The sequence below is a fragment of the Pan troglodytes genome, chromosome 9, assembly GCF_028858775.2.
Source record: "Pan troglodytes isolate AG18354 chromosome 9, NHGRI_mPanTro3-v2.0_pri, whole genome shotgun sequence".
Taxonomy (NCBI): Eukaryota; Metazoa; Chordata; class Mammalia; order Primates; family Hominidae; genus Pan; species Pan troglodytes.
This window is the reverse complement of record NC_072407.2, coordinates 23005019-23017580: the sequence shown is the minus strand read 5'-3', so window position 1 is coordinate 23017580 and position 12562 is coordinate 23005019. Positions and strand designations below refer to the sequence as shown.

General features: G+C 40.4%; 1 pseudogene; it reads left to right on the top strand.

Moving 5' to 3' along the window:
- The window catches only part of LOC100609386 (mas-related G-protein coupled receptor member X3-like), a 28051-nt pseudogene extending 17253 nt beyond the window's left edge, over nt 1-10798 (top strand).
- The last annotated feature ends 1764 nt before the right edge of the window (nt 10799-12562 follow it).

The following is a 12562-nucleotide window of genomic DNA, read 5'->3' as shown; positions in this document are numbered from 1 at the left end:
TTCTTTGTACCTCTAGGGCACTGACTGGTACCTTTTTAGAGCACAGCTCCCGGCAGACTTGTGATGGGGTTTCTCATTTGCCTAGTTGGTTTTAGATTTTTCTGGGCTTTAGTTTTTTCTGTTCCAGCAGACCTTCCTCATTCAAGTCCCTATAGGACCCTATCTATCCCTATCTGTCCATGTCTGTCCCTGCAAATCTCTGCTAGTCTTTGCTTGTCTCTACTTGTGTACCTCTTTAGGGCATTGACCTTATATTGCTAGTCTTTGCTAGTCTATCTATCCCTATCTGTCCCTATGGTACCTGTTAGTTCCTGCAAGTCCCTGTCTTTCCTTACCTATCTCTACTTACTTATCTCTATTCGTTTCTATTTATCTCTATTTCTGTTTATCTCTATTTATCCCTGCAGGCCTCTTCAGATCCCTTCAGGTCTCTTCAGGTCTCTTTGTCCCTGATAGTCCTTGTTAGTGTGCCACTTGTGGCTGACTGCCACAACTACTACTTGAGACGGTCACTACAGCAGTTACTACTGTTATGGCTTGAGACCATCATTCAGCAATTACTCTTACTGCTTGAGACCGTCATTATGACTGAACGAAGGGACAAATGTAGAAATGATAACCAAAAAAAAAAAAAAAAAGAAACTGTTTTAAGGAAAGGCAACACGAGGAGAAGAGAGGAGAGAAAAAGAAAAGAGCTCCCTGCTTCTAGTGAGCAAAGGCCACTGCCCGAGCTTCTCAGCCCTTCATATTTATTGGGTAACAAGATCAAGGAGGAGGAGGTAACAATTGGTCAGCTGCTTAATTGATCACAGGTTCATATTGTTACTGACAGGCTTCAATTTTGCCTAATCATAAGAAACATTTATGCAGCCTCCAACATTATATAATGATAAAAGGTCTAGTCCAACAGGAAAATATTAGAATCCTAAATATATATGCACCTAACACTGGAGCTCCCAAGTTTACAAAAATAGTTGCCACTAGACTTACGAAATGAGATAGATGGTAACACAATAATAGTGTGGGACCTCAATACTCCACTGACAGCACTAGACAGGTCATCAAGACAAAAAGCCAGAAAAGAAACAATGGATTTAAACTATACCCTAGGACAAATTAACAGATATTTACAGAACATTCTACCCAACGACTGCAGAATGTACATTCTATTCATCAGCACATGGAATATTCTCCAAGACAGACCGTATGATAGGCCGCAAAACAATTCTCAAATTTAAGAAAATCAGAATTATAGCAAGACTCTCTCAGACTGCAGTGGAATAAAATTGGAAATCAACTCCAAAAGGAACATTCAAAACCATGCAAATACATGGAAATTAAATAAACTGCTCCTGAACGATCACTGGATCAATAATTAAATCAAGATGGAAATTAAAAAATTCTATGAACTGAACCATAATAGTGACAAAATCTATTAAAACCTCTGGGATACAGCAAAAGAGATGCTAAAGGGGAAGTTTATAGCATTAAATGCACATATCAAAATGTCTGAAAAAGCACAAATAGACAATCTAAGGTCACACCTCAAGGAGCCAGAGAAGCAAGACCAAACTGAACCCAAACCCAGCAGAAGAAAAGAAATAACAAAGATCAGAGCAGAATTAAATGATACTGAAACAAATAAACAAACAAAAGATAAGTGAAACAGAAAGCTGGTTCTTTGAAAACATAAACAAAATTGACAGACCATTGATGAGTGTAGCCAATAAAAGAACAGAGAGGGTCCAACTCAGCTCAATTAGAAATGAAACAGGAGATATTACAACAAATACCACAGAAATACAAAAGATCATTCAAGGCTATTGTGAACACCTTCACATACACAAACCGGAAAACCTAGAGGATATTCATAAATTCCTGGAAATACACAAACCTCCTAGATTAATCCAAGAAGAAATAGAAACTCTGAACAGACCAATAAAAAAGCAGTGAGATTGAAATAAAAATTTAAAAAATTGCCAACAAAAAAAGTACAGGACCAGATGGATCCACAGCTGAATTCTATCAGACATTCAAAGAAGAATTGATACCAATGTTACTGAAACTATTCCAAAATATAGAGAAACAGGGAATTCTGCCAAAAGCATTCTATGAAGCCAGTGTCAACCTAATACAAAAAACAGGAAAGGATGTAACAAATAAAGAAAACTACAGACCAGTATCCCTGATGAATGTGGATGCAAAAATCCCCAACAAAATACTAGCTAACCCAATCCAACAGCATATCAAAAAGATAATCCACCATTATCAAGTGGGTTTCATACCAGGGATGCAGGGATGGGTTAACATACACAAGTCAATAAATGTGACACATTGGATAAACAGAATTAAAAACAAAAATTTCATGATCATCTCAATAGACACTGAAAAAGCATTTGACAAAATCTAGCATCCGTGTATGATTAAAACCGTCAGCAAAATCGGCATAGAAGGGACATATCTTAACATAGTAAAAGCCACCGATGACAAACCTATAGCCAACATTATACCAAATGGGGAAAAGTTGAAAACATTCTCCCAGAGTTGAAAACATTCTCCCAAGACAAAGATGCCCACTTTCACCATTTCTATTCAACGTAGTAGTGGAAGTTTTATCCAGAGCAAACAGACAAGAGAAAGAAATCAAGGGCATCCAAATCAGTAAAGAGGAAGTCAAACTGTCCCTGTTCACCAATGATATGAATGTATACCTAGAAAACCCTAAAGACTCATCCAGAAAGCTCCTAGAATTGATACATAAATTCAGTAAAGTTTCAGGGTACAAATTAAGTGCACAAATCAGTAGCACTGCTATACACCAATAGTGATCAAGCTGAGAATCAAATCAAGAACTCAAACCCTTTTACAATAGTTGCAAAAAAAAAAAAACTTAGGAATATACCTACTCAGGGAGGTGAAAGACCTCTACAAGAAAACTATGAAACTGCTGAAATCATAGATGACACAAACAAATGGAAATCCACCCCATGCTCATGGATGGGTAAAATCAATATTGTGAAAATGACCATACTGCCAAAAACAATCTATAAATTCAATGCAATTCCCACAAAAATATCATCATCATTCTTCACAAAACTAGAAAAAACAATTCTAAAATTAATACAAAAAGAAAAAACCTGAATAGCCAAAGCAACACTAAGCAAAAAGAACAAATCTGGAGGCACCACATTACCTGTCTTCAAACTATACCACAAAGCTAAAGCCACCAAAGCAGCATGGCACAGACATAAAATTAGGCACATAGACCAATGGAAAAGAATAGAGAATCCAGAAATGAAGCCAAATACTTACAGCCGACTGATTTTTGACAAAGCAAACAAAAACATAAAGTGGGGAAAGGACACCCTATTTAACAAATAGTGCCGAGATCATTGGCAAGCCACATGTAGAAGAATAAAACTGGATCCTCATCTCTCACCTCATACAAAAATCAACTCAAGATGGATCAAAGACTTAAATATAAGACCTAAAAGCATAAAAATTCTGAAGATAACACCAGAAAAACCCTTCTAGACATCCGCTTAGGCAAAGACTTCACGACCAAGAACCCAAAGATAAATGCAACAAAAACAAAAATAAATAGATGGGACTTAATTGAACTAAAAAGCTTTTGCACAGCGAAGGAAATCATCAGCAGAACAAAGAGATAACCCACCAAGTGGGAGATAATCTTCACAAACTATGCATCTGACAAAGGACAAATATCCAGAATCTACAAGGAACTCAAACAAATTAGCAAGAAGAAAACAGTCACATCAAAAAGTGGGCTAAGGGCATGAATAGACAATTCTCAAAAGAAGATATACAAATGGCCAACAAACATAAGAAAAAATGCTTAACACCAGTAATCATCAGGGAAACACAAATCAAAACCATAATGCAATGCCACCTTACACCTGCGAGAATGGCCATAATTTAAAAATCTAAAAATAATAGATGTCGGCAGGGATGTGGTGAAAAAGATACACTTTTACACTGCTGGTGGGAATGTAAACTAGCACAACCACTATGGAAAACAGTGTGGAAATTCCTTAAAGAACGAGAAGTAGATCTACAATTTGATCCAGCAATCCCACTCCTGGGTATCTACCCAGAGGAAAAGAAGTCATTTTACGAAAAAGACACTTGCACTTGCATGTTTATAGCAGCACAATTGCAATTACAAAAATATGGAACCAGCTCAAATGCCCATCAATCACCAAGTGGATAAAGAAAATTATATATATATAGTGTGTGTATGTATATGTGTATGTGTATATATGTATATGTGTCTGTATATATTTATATATATACACGCACACACACACACACACATATACCATGGAATACTACTCAGTCATAAAAAGGAATGAAATAATAGCATTCTCAGCAACCTAGATGGAATTGGAGACCATTATTCTAAGTGAAGTAACTCAGGAATGGAAAACCAAACATCATATGTTCTCACTTATAAGTGGGAGCTAAGCTGTGAGGCCACAAAGGCATAGAATAATACAATGAACTTTGAGGACTTGGGGGGAAGAATGAAAGAGAGATGAGAGATAAAAGACTACACATTGGGTACAGTATACACTGCTTGGGTGATGGGTGCACCAAAATCTCAGAAATCACCACTAAAGAACTTATGCATGTAACCAAACACCACCTGTTCCCCAAAAACCCATTGAAATACAAATAATAATAAATGATTTGATTTCACAGAACTTAAAAAAAGTTAGCTGTTCAGAGTTGATAAAAGAAGTAAAAATGAACAGTGTAGCAAGTGGTAGCCTCTAGACAATGGGATTCTAGACTTTCACTTTGCATACACTTCTCTAGCATTTGGAAAGAAAGTATACACATGAATATATTACCACTATAATAAAGAAAACACCAAAAAAAATGGTGTCAGGACATTGTCAGCCTTGAATGATCCTATGATCCACTTTTTTCATTATTTATAAAGCCTCATAATGAAAGTTCACATTACTTGATGTGATACCTAGGCCCATAATTGATTTTTAAAATCAGGACAACAATTACTTACAGGAAGGTGAACAACATGGGACGTGATGAGAGAGGCTTATATGTACTGGATATGGGACAGAGGCCAAGAATCATCTCAGTTGGGATTTGTGTCTCGAACTCCTCTGGCCTCTGATTTGTCCACAGTCCTCATACAGGAAATAACAAGTCTGTCCAGCATCTTCATAAGCCTGGGTTGCTAACCAGTGTTCACTCTAGCTCCCGTAGGCATCCCCTGAATTAAGCAACACAAAAGGGTCCTCTGAAGTTACTGAATCCCAGAAAGGCCCTCCACCTTTACCACAAGGGAGATCTTCACCTCTGGACAAAAGAAAAAGGAAAGACAAGGGTAAGTACCAAGAACTGTCTTCTTTTATAGTCAGTTACTGTTTTAGCTACAAGATCACTTTCCTGCGTTTCCACCTCCATGCTACATGCAGGGGATCATGATCTTGTTTCATGAAAAGACAGGAGACATGGAGCTTCCTTCTGGAAACCGATTGCTACCAACCCAGTCTTTGTGAGTTCCAAATAGGGTCCCCGCTTCTGATTTATCTCCCCATATGACTTCCTTTATTCCAATCATTCAATCTGCCCTCATGGAGAGAATGCTACCTCTAACATTCATTTAATGAGCAAGGGGACATGCAGGCATTGCTTCCTAGAGCTGAACTGCTGTAGAAGCCAGTTTTGTTGTTTTACTTACTTTTCAAAATTTTTCTTCCTTGCCTATCTGGAAAGTTTCAAGGAAGACATGGATGGTCCAAACTGAAATGATTGAGGAGTGTTTCATGAGGGAAGTATTTACAAAGACATGCAGGGTTAAGGAAAGAGAAAATGCATGGGTCAGCACCCTAAGCAGCAATACCTAGGGGAGCACTAAGTCCTCCCCTAGACTGAAAGGGACAGGGAAGGAGCAGTTATTATTGTCGCCATAGCCATAGCTGTATCCATAGGGGTGGGAGAACAAGAGCGGGCAGGTGGAGAAGCCCTGTATGGCCAACACACAGCCACACAGGCTGATATGCTTTGGATCTGTGTCTCCACCCAAATCTCATGTTGATTGTAATTCCCGATGTTGGAAGGAGGGCCTGGTGGGAGATGATTATTAGATCACGGGGATGTTTTCGCATGAATGTTTTAACACCATCCCCCTTTGGTATTGTTGTTGTGACACTGATGAGTTCTCATGATATCTAGTTGTTTAAAAGTGTGTAGCACCTCCTCCCTCTCTCTGTTGCTCCTGCTTTCACCATGTGAGATGCCTCTCTCCCCCTTGGCCTTTCACCATGAATGGAAGCCTCCTGAGGCCTCCTTAGAAGCAGAAGCTGCTATGCTTCCTGTATAGCCTGCAGAGCCATGAGCCAATTAAACCTGTTTTCTTCATAAATTTCCCAGTCTCAGGTATTTCTTTGTAGCAATTCAGGAATGAACTAATACACTGGCAGAGAGCCAGGAGGTGGAAATCCCAAGTGGCTCTCCTGCTGTCTTCCAGTCTCCCCCTGGTATCTCCCAGTGTCTCAATTCCCCCAGAAACAAGAATTTAAAAGAATCCCACTGATGTGGTACATAGAAGCCACTCTCTTGGGATGTCAAACAGGATAGAGAAGAATGGAAAGCAAATCCTCCTGGCAACTAAGACTATCCCTCACATCTTCTTATATCCTCCTACTTCCTGTGGTTTTTTCTGTCTAAAGGTGATTGATTCTGGTCTCATTTCAACTCTATCAGACTAATGTTTGGCATGTCCTTCTCTACTGTCACTTCTATGCAGACATGTTTGCATTCATCAAAAATGCATAGAAAATTAAATGTAATTTTTTAAAGAGAGGACATATTTCTTTTGTTTAGAATATAAGTTTGGTTGCTCTCATAAAGACATGAAGTAGAAACATCTTAACAAGAAAGTACAGTTGTGCCTCTGGGTCACTACATTCTGAATCTGCAGATTCAACAAACCACAGGTGGAAACTATTTTAAAAATAAGAGTATGGCGGAGTTGTGTATATACTGAGCAGGAATAAACTTGTTTTTTCTTGTCATTACTTCTGAATTGATAGAGTAAAAAAAAAGGAATTTACATAGCAATTACATTTTGTCAGTTATTCTAAGCAACTTAGAAATTATTTAATGTATCTAGGAGAAAGTGCATAGGTTGTATACAAATATCACATCATTTTGTATAAAGAAATGAGCATCTGCAGATTTTGGTGTGTGCTGAGGTTCCGGAAGCAAGCCCCAATGAATACCCAGAGATGACCATCTTCTAGATCCCAGCTGGAAGCTCCAAGGCATCATAAATCAGAATTCCAAAATTGAAACTCCCCAGTGCCTAGAGAGTTGCCCTCATTTTTGTGATCCTGCATGATTCCTAGCCACATCAGCATTCCAGCATCATGGAAAAGGATGAAAGGAAGGAGAGGCCTTGCTCGTTCTATTGATCCCATGAGCCAGGGATCACTTTTGTGCATCTTACATTGAACAGCACCTGCTCATATGATGGCACCATCATCAAGGAACACTGGGATGTGGGTCCTTGTGCTGCTTTTACACTCTCAGAATTGTTATGTGACCAAAGAGGAAAATGATTATTGGGGCAACCTAGCAGTCTCTTCAGCCCCGCACTGTCTCTGATTCTGTGCTCACATCAAGATTTTTCAAGAACTCCTCAGAAATAATAAATGATGGGACAGAGAACAGTTCAGAAGTCTCAAACAGGGCTCCAGGGACCAGGGACTGGTATTGGACCTGCTTTCCATGTTATGATCTCAGGAAAACCCTTTAATTCTATAGGCCTCGGCTTCATCTTATGTTATATGAGGATAATACCATAGATGGTCTTTAAGAAAGACATGCTAAATGTTGATGATACTACAGTAAAAAAGACAGCTTATGGAGCTTCAGGTTTCATGAGGAAGACAAATATATCATACCCTAAATATAGATGGACAAAGTGTTTAGTGCCCTGAATGTGGATAACAGATGTTCTCCTTTTCCTCCCATTTCCTTTTTGGGCCAATCATGGATATGGCAGCTTGTCTTTCTACTAAAGGTCAGGATGGATACATTAATTCTTGATGTTTCTCTGTACTCCCAGCAGAGGGTGAATCTTCTTTCCACATGGAAGCCTCCTGCCCATGTGCATTCTTGGGATTCCAGAGCAAAGGTGGCCTCAGGTAGGCAAAAATGAACTCCTGAATTTGTTCCTAAATGGTTTTCGCTCTCCTCTATATTGTTCCCTATTTGATTAGCTTCTCATTCTCTATCTGGAGTTTGTTTAGGTTAGTTTTTTTTTTTCAGCCCACAATTTTGACTGCCAACTTGGATTTCACTTGAGAATCACTCTGTTGCTTTACTCCCTCTAACATGTATAATCGACACAGAGTCGTGCTGGTTCGAAAGGGCTGGTCAAAGACTGGATAATGAGTCAGCCCTGCTGGGCTCAACTTCATACTATATAAGTCCCAGGACAAATAATTCATTCTTTTTGTGCTCCAATGCATTATTGGCCATATGGGAATAATACTCATTCTTACCTCTTCAGATAATTAAAAGAGACAATACCTAATAAACTCTCAATCAGCTGCTGTTATTCTCCCAGATTAGACCCAGTCCTCATTCTACAGCTGAAGTCTGCATGAATCTCTCTCTTTATACTCCAAGCCCTATACTAGCCCTATTTCCCTCATTGACTCTGCTAATACAAATATTTTCATCAACAGAGAAATAAACCACAGATCTACTGAAAGAGAGACGGAAATAGGGTTACATTTTGTATACGGAGCAGAACACTTATTAGTCCCCCATAGATATTCCAACACTTCAATTACTTCCTTCAGTTGCACTCAGACCTCACCTGCACTTACTCTTTCCTCTGCTCTATTGCTGAGCATTTCAGCTCAGACCCACACCCTACCCAAACGCTGTGTACAAAAATGCTTCTAGGTGTTCAGCAAAGCTACACTGAGACCTCATGTCAAAGGCACATCAGTGGTCATTTTCTGGTGTCGGGCACACATCAATCATTCTTCTTAACACAGATAGAGCTGTCCACAAATAGATTTCTGATTATTGAAATTCTCTTCATATAATTACAAATGTGTGTTCTAATGCCTTACATTGTGCTTTCATTTTTATTTTCCATTTCACCAAAATCTACCAGTACCATTAGGCTCCTCATGCATGCATTCATTCATTGAATGAATATTTATGAAGAGCACAGTGTGCTGCTCATGGAAATAGGCACTGGGAGTATAAAATGTACAATGCGGTCCTGTCTGCAATAACTGACACACTGAGTTATTTCTCACCCACCAGACCCAGACATTTCCACACTTACCCTAGCAAAGGTCTCATTTTCCTCTGCTTCATAATGCATGGTCTTCTTTCCTATCCATGGATGACCAGTCCTAGTCGAGAGGGTGTCACAACCACCTCTTTGTGTATCTGAATTCCTCCACCTGAGAGAAATTTCAGGCCCAGGATAGAGTAATCATCAGGTCCACAGCCCTGGCCACTTGAATGGGGGTGTTTTGATCCTAATGTTATTCCCATGTCAGTACAGAACTTGTGTGGCAATAAAGAGAGGTCAGGCTTCAGAGTCAGCAGGAACTGGATTTCAAACTGGATTTGAGGACCCCCACCTTTTGATAGGTGACTTATTCTCTGTGAGCCTCTGTTTCTCTCCTCTTTAAAATGAGAACAGTAAATCGCACATGGCAGGGTAGTGGGGAGAATCAGAGATCAAACAGCTGGTGATCACATCTGGTTTGTGTTCCCAGGGACACCAGACTACGGTTTCTGAGCGTGGATCCAAGCATCCCAGCCTTGGATGCAGAACTGACACCAATTAACAGAACTGAGGAGACTCCTTGCTACAAGCAGACCCTGAGCCTCATGGGGCTGACGTGCATCATTTCCCTTGTCGCTCTGACAGGAAACGCGGTTGTGCGCTGGCTCCTGGGCTTCCGCATGCGCAGGAACGCCTTCTCCATCTACATCCTCAACCTGGCCGCGGCTGACTTCCTCTTCCTCAGCGGCCACGTTATACGTTCCACCTCACTCCTCATCAATATCTGTCATCCCATCTCCAAAATCCTCATTCCTGTGATGACCTTTCTATACTTTACAGGCCTGAGCTTTCTGAGTGCCATGAGCACCGAGCGCTGCCCGTCCGTCCTGTGGCCCATCTGGTACCGCTGCCTCCTCCCCCCACACACCTGTCAGCGGTCGTGTGTGTCTTGCTTTGGGCCCTGTCCCTACTGCGGAGCATCCTGGAGTGAATGTTCGGTGACTTCCTGTTTAGTGATGCTGATTCTGTTTGGTATCAACCATCAGATTTCATCACAGTCGTGTGGCTGATTTTTTTATGTGTGGTTCTCTGTGGGTCCAGCCTGGTCCTGCTGATTAGGATTCTCTGTGGATCCTGGAAGATGCCGCTGACCGGGCTGTACGTGACGATCCTGCTCACGGTGCTAGTCTTCCTACTCCGCAGCCTGCCCTTCGGCGTTCGGTGGGCTCTGTCTGCTGGGATCCACCTGGATTTGGAAGTCATTTTCTGTCATGTCCATCTAGTTTCCATTTTCCTGTCCCCTCTAAACGGTAGTGCCAACCCCGTCATTTACTTCTTCGTGGGCTCCTTTAGGCAGCGTCAAAATAGGCAGAACCTGAAGCTGGTTCTCCAGAGGGCTCTGCAGGACATGCCTGAGGTGAAGGTGGACGGCGGCTTCCTGAGGGAACCCTGGAGCTGTCGGGAAGCAGATTCGGGCAGTGAGGAAGAACCTCTGCCCTGTCAGTCAGACGGAACTTTGAGAGCAACACTGCCCTGCCACCCTTGACAATTACATGCGTTTTCTTAGTGTTGTGCCTCAGAAATGTCGCAGCGGTAACTCAAGGTCGTCGAATAGATGTTTATCTATACTGACAGTTCCAGTTTTCACCCACAGAAAGCATTAGTCTGACAGTACAATGTTTAGATTCTCCTTGATATTACCAACACATTTTTCCTGTTATCTTACACTGAAAACTTTTTCTGCAATTTTCATTGTAATAAAAGGAGTTCCTCTCCACAACCCTAAACTCATCTTTATACATTTCCTACCTGATTGTATCAAAAAGCAAGTTTCCTTATTGATCTCTCAGACTATGTTCCCCCGAAACCATATTCCCTTCTATGACTGGAGGCATTACTGAAGTTGGAGCTCGATTCTGAATAAGTGAGTTCTGTTATCTCTACATTCCACTGAATTCTCAGATATAAAGCAAAATAATGTCCTTAGAGACAGACTCTCTCTTCATAAAAACACTCTCACAAATTGGTTTTATGAAAAGTCCTCTCCTGTCATTTGTCCACAGCATGGTGACACACTGGCCTTGATTTCTAGTAAAGACAACCATGGCCCCTTCCCCTTGAGAACTGGTAAGTTCTTATTTAGCTCTTCCTGGACTAATAGACCAGTGAGGAGCCTATAAATATGCCCCACCAGTTCCATTTTGCCCATTGGAAATGGCAGTATTGATTATAAAGTGGAAACTATCTTGAAAAATCATTATTCCCTTTCAGATTCTTTCACTTGTAGGAGAATTCTTCTTACTTCCAGGTTTTGCACAAATTTTTCTGGCTGTAACTTTCAGTTAGCTTTATGGTCATTCATGTGAGAAGCAAAACTGAAAATATCTGACCTTTCCATGCTAATGTCAATTATAGTATCTGGATAATAACTTACAGTTGGTATAGAATTCTAATACATGCTGTGACATAGATGAACCTGAAAACATTGTGCTAAGGAAAATAAGCCAAACCAAAGAACAATATTGTAAGTTCAAATTTTATGAGATATTGAAACTAGGAAATTTGTGAACACAGAAAATAAGTTAGGAGGAGCCTGGTGCTGGATGATGGAGGGAATGTGTAGCCATTATTTAATGAGCAAAGACTTTCTGTGTGGAATGATGCAAAGTTCTTAAAGGGGACAGTGGTAATGGTTACAACTTATTGGAATATACTTAATGAAACAGAATTTTACAACTAAAATAGTTGAAGTTGTAAAATGTATGTTACGTAAATTTTACAATTAAAAACATTTAATTATGAACACAGGATCAGTACAAAATTCAGAACTATTCTCCACCAGTGATTATCCCTTCCACAGATAACTCAAGCAGACAGAAGAGACCACCAAGAGATGTGACATCACAGTGGGCTCTGTGCTGCTCTTAGACAATGAGGCTGCCCCTCAGATTGACCCTCACTAAGGGGAGCTGACACATGCAATTTGAGTATGCAGGAGACAGTATAAAGTAGCTATGAAAACAATAAAGAGGTATATAGTTTTCAATTTGTCCAACCAAATTTATTAGCGGCTCTTATCACACTGTTAACAATGTTGAACTCAGGTCCCCTCAGTCCAGATCCATTGCTTTTCCAGGCCCAGACTCCATTGATGCTGAATCCTATCTGTCCACCCTCAATTTCCAAATGCTGTAGTAGGACATGGCTGTTGGCGAGGTTTTCCTACAGGTCAGAGGAAGCAGGAAG